A 5,093-nucleotide genomic window follows, 5' to 3' on the forward strand; every position below is an offset into this window, starting at 1 on the left:
GGCATTGCCTTCATTTTCTATTTATTGAACCATATATTTAAATCATGTGTTAGGCAGCTGTTATGAGGGAACACATCCCTAAACTCTTTCACCCTTTGCTCAGGCTTGGCATTTTATGGAGATCGGCTCTGCAGAGAAATTAGGCACTTTTTTTTTCCAGACAGGGTTTCTTTATATGGCCCTGGCTGTCCTGGAACTCACTCTGTAGACCAGGCTGGGCTCGAACTCAGAAACCCACATGCTTCTTCCTCCCAAGTGCTGGGATTAAAGAAAGGCATGTGTCACCACTGCCTGGTGAGAAATTAGGCTTTGAGTAGAGGAAAACGTTTCTTGCCAAAGAAATGGGTCTGTGGCCCACTTCTCCTATGGGTTTATTGCTATTATTACTTTTGTTGTTATTTTTATTTTTACTTCTATTTTGTGTGCGTGTACATTGATGTGCACCTGTACATGTATATTTGCACAAGGTGTGTGCCTGTGCATGCATGCGGGGGTCAGAGGTTAATCTAGAGTGTCTTCCTCATTTCTCTCTACATTATATAACAATACAAAATCTCTCACCAAGCCCAGAACCCATGGGTTCAGTTATTCTACTCCAGAGATTTTTTTTCTGCTTCAAGAGCACTGGGATTGCAGGAGAAAAGCAGTCCCCCACACTCATGTGGGTGCTGGGATGTGACTGTTGTCTTCACACTCGCACTGCAAGTGCCTTGCCCACAGAGCTGTGTGCCTGGCCCTAGGGTTTACTTCTGGATGCCATGAGGCTGCAGCTTCTCCTTCAGACTGTCCCTCCCTGCCGCTTCCCAATGCTTAGGGTTAGGGCTGTCATCGCATATTGCAGATGGGAGACTGAAGTACACTGGGAAGTGAGTCACCCACAGCCAGACTGCTACAGCCACAAAGAGACAGTGGCAAACCAGGACCATCTGCTGTTCCACTTACAGGCTAGCTCGTAACTCGGGGCTACGTTTCCCAGGTTGGACTGGAAGGCAGCTTCCTCCACTGAGAAGGCTAGTGCTGCAGCATCTCAGATCAATCACAGCAGAAGTTCTAAGGCAGGAGCTCTGAGAGCAGTGACTCCATTTCTCTATTCGTATTCAGAAAAGGTCATGTTGGCACTGCACCATACTCCCTTCCTGAAGGGAGGGGTCCGGAGACTTGCTTGTAGAAAGCAGGACCATCTTCACTTCTCTCTCTAGTCCTCAGGGTCCACCCTTTCTCATTTCTCTTCCTCCCTTCATTTCTTCCCCAGTTCCTCTCCTTCCACGTCCCATCTTCCCATTTCCTTCTTCCTATGTCAGTGGTCAGTGTCGCTATTAGCTCCTGATTCTTAAGACCCGAGCAGTGGTCTGCAAGACTATGCAGTTGCTGCATCAGGATGCCGCCTTTTCCGTCATCCACATGGCTAGGGTATGTCACTGTTCTTAGTTGTGCAATCATCAGGGCACGGGAACTTTCAATCATTCCCATTTTGGCTCAGAGAGCCAATGTTGTTCCAAATGAGCTGACTTCTAAGCCCATGATGGACTTTGGATGAGCTTGGTCATAGCTTCTAGAACTTCTCAGATCTTGCTTCTTTGTACTTTATAGTATTTATAACGCTATGTGACTTTATCTTACTCGAAGTTCTGTTTTAGCAATGTTCCTTAAAGAGGGTGGGACAAGGAATAGGGAAGGCATAAACAAATAAACATGTTCACTCCAGATAGAGCACTGAAGACAGACTGAAGAAATGGTCTCACCCATGTCTCATTTGGTAAATCAATGGGCTTATTTGGGCTACTCCTGTGTGTGAGAAGTCACTTGCATGAGTGACTCAGGCAGCTGTATCAGTGGACAGCCCCACTCAGTGTGGGTGGTGATGGATGATTGACAGCTCACCAGTGCTGTATCGGTGGGTTCTCTGCATGGCTCATGGGCAGCACCGAAGAGTCTCATCTTCCCTCCAGAATTGCTTTCTGGTTATGTAACATCTAGAAGGGACCTTGTGAGTCTTCTAAGGCATTGGTGAATGTTACAAAAACTCTGAGCCTCCTTCCTCTCCCCAGGATAGAATATTTAAATAGATAAAGAAGAGACAGCCACAGAGCATGGATCATTTATCTTGCAGGTTCTGAGAGCTTCACTTCTGAGATTAGACTTTCAGTTGGGATCAAAGTCCTAAGAGAATAAACAAGTACAGAGCCCTGAAGTTAGACAAACACTGCCCAAAGTGCTGTCACAGAGAGTGCCAGGTAGGACAGGAGCTAATGTCCCTGAAAGCCAGGATCAAACATTGCTTATTATGGCATTTCTGGCAGTGAGCACATGGCTAGTTTCAGGGAAGTTAGTCTAGTTCAGTTTTCACCTTACCCTGCTTTTAATAATAGATAAATGGAAAGTAAATAGACCCATACACGTTCATTTCTAAATCACATCCTCAAGAAAATGCCTTCTAAAGTTGAATGCAGCTTGACCCATGGACATTTCCAGCATCTCTCTGAGGCTTTAACAAACACTTATGGAGTGTCTGTGAGGGGCCAGTCTCAGGACGAAATGACTTCAGTATCTCAGCCAGCTCTCCAGTTGTTTAGTAGACATCGTCACCATCCCGTCTTATCTATGAAAAGACCAAGTGTAATAAAGGCAAAGAATTTTTTCAAAAGTCACTGGCCAGTGATGGAATGTGGCTTCAAGTGTAGCATGTCATTTTAGCCAGCAGCCTTGTTTGTAAAGAACGGACTTAAAATTGAGTTTTTCTTCCTGTCTTGTAAGATTTTATGTCCCACTTTCCAGAAAGTGGCATTCCAAGCCTGCCCATCTGAGAAAGGTCACAGCAGGCAGGAAGAGCTCACAAAGGAACCTCCTTTCTGTCCCCTCATTCTTTCCACTTCTGCATCTCCCTTCCTTCTCAAAAAGGAAGAGAGGATCACTCTTGCGAAATGATCAAGAGCCTTCTCTCTGGATCCACGTTGGTGGGCTAGAATCCCAGCTCTGGCACCAGCTTTGTGACTTGGAAAAGGGGAACATTGCCTCTCTAAATCTTAGTTTTTGCATCTGTAATGTAACACAAGGATAACGACTATGCCTCATCCCTAAGTTTCTCAGAAGGTAACACAACAGTACACTTACACAAGTTATTTTCTGATACACAATACATGTACAATAAAATGGTCACCTGGGTTTCCTATAGATAGCAGCCAGCCTGGGTGTGAAAATAGCTATGAAGGCCTTGAAAACTAATTTCTTGATCTCCAGTAAAGGAGAAGATGTCTACAAACTGTGACCTAGCAACTCTGCTACTAGATATAAATGGAAATATTCACATCTATATCATTTGTGATTGGGAGAGGTTCAAAACAACCCGAATATCTGCCAATAGGAGAATGAATCAATCAGGAGACAACACTGCAATTGAGTACCATATGCACAAAGCCAAGGGGGGCTTAGTGCACACACAACACAGATGACATTCACCAAGATGTGCCAAGGGGGGCTTACTTAGTGCACACATGACACAGATGACGTTCACCAAGACGATGAACACAATATTGCAGAAGAATGGATACAGAACTGGCTTAGAAAGATTAGCAAGGTCTATATGCTTGTGAAAGGAAAGCAGAGAGGAACAATAAATATGACGTTCACCAGGAAAACAAAGGGAAGTGGAGATGTTCCTCCAGGCATCTTTTTGAAGAATATTCTTGTTTGCTACCTGACTTGTGGGAGCATGGAGTAGCAGGTAGAATTCCACCAGGACCCCAAACATTCTCCCCATGTGATGCTTGTACCCCTACCCCAGTTGTTCAATTGACGCTGGACCAGGTTCTACTGTGAAGGGATCTTGCAGAGATAGTTAAGGTTCTACACTAGCTGATTTCAGTTCAGCCCACAAGATAAGATTATTCTAGATGAGCTGAGTCTTTTAAAAGGGATTAGTAACACAGAGTCAGAGCACGGGAGGTGTTGAGCATGAGGAAATCTCTTGGTTCCCATGACAGTGAAGAAGGCTGTGTCCTGGAGAACTCGGAGTGCTCTCCATACTCTGAAGTTATTCTGTTGACTGTCAGAAAGGATGAGGGAAATTTGGTCCTGAAGCAACAAGGAACTGAATTCTGCCAACCAACCTGTATGTGTCCGGCAATAATCAGAGCAATGGCGAAGGTCAGTGATGAAAACGGGGTCCACATCTGAGTCTGGGTGTTTACAAGAGGATACTGCCAGGCTGGGCTTCCAGAGCGTCAGCAAGGAACGGAGGGCTGCTTTGGTCGGCAGCTTGTCACACAACAGTATTAAACTTGCACAGGAGCTCAAAATTCTTATCTATACAATTGTGTTACCTCTGAGAAAAATCTCCTACTACTCATCAGAAGCAGCTGGAACTGGTTGGAGATGGGCGGCATTGCCAAGTTCTACTAGAAAACAATGAACTGGACAAAGAGCCTTTGCGTCCAGCACATAGCGAAACATCACTGAATGTTGGATTGTCAACCAGGCAGGTCAGTGTGACACAGCTGAAGCAAATTCAGCAGTGAAGCAGGGGCCACAGCGAGTGGATGAAGTGTGCACAGTGAGAGGGAGGGAAAGTCTTCCATGGAGCAGATGAGTGGCCCTCTGGCAGCTTTCTTGAGCCTGTGAGATTCAAGCTGGTGTGCTTTCACTGGCTGCAAACTCTTGATCCGTCTAAGGTACTTAGGACATTTAGAGGGTTATTTATTTTTGGTTGGGTGGGAAAGAGAGCAGGAGAAGAGAAGGGTGTGGCTGTGCTGGGAAAGGCCTTATTCAACTGGCGAGGTTATGACCCTGCAGTTGTCATAAGAGTTAGTGCTTGTGGCTGTGGAGATGGGTCAGTAGGTAGAGTGCTCACCTTGTAAGTGCAAAGACTTGAGTCTAGTTTCCCGAACCCATATAAAGTCATTTCCAGAAACATATGCATGCAAGCCCAGCACTGGAAAGGTAGATACAGGTTTATCCCTGGGGTTTGCTGGTCAGCCCTCCTAACCTACTTGGTCTGTTTCAGGCCACTGTGAAACCTTGTCTAAAAAAATAAAGAGAAGAAAAAAGGAACCAGGAATGTTGTCATTCTATAAAAGCCAGAGAAGTTTGGCTGTCTG

Source organism: Mastomys coucha, unplaced genomic scaffold (assembly GCF_008632895.1).
Source record: "Mastomys coucha isolate ucsf_1 unplaced genomic scaffold, UCSF_Mcou_1 pScaffold20, whole genome shotgun sequence".
Taxonomy (NCBI): Eukaryota; Metazoa; Chordata; class Mammalia; order Rodentia; family Muridae; genus Mastomys; species Mastomys coucha.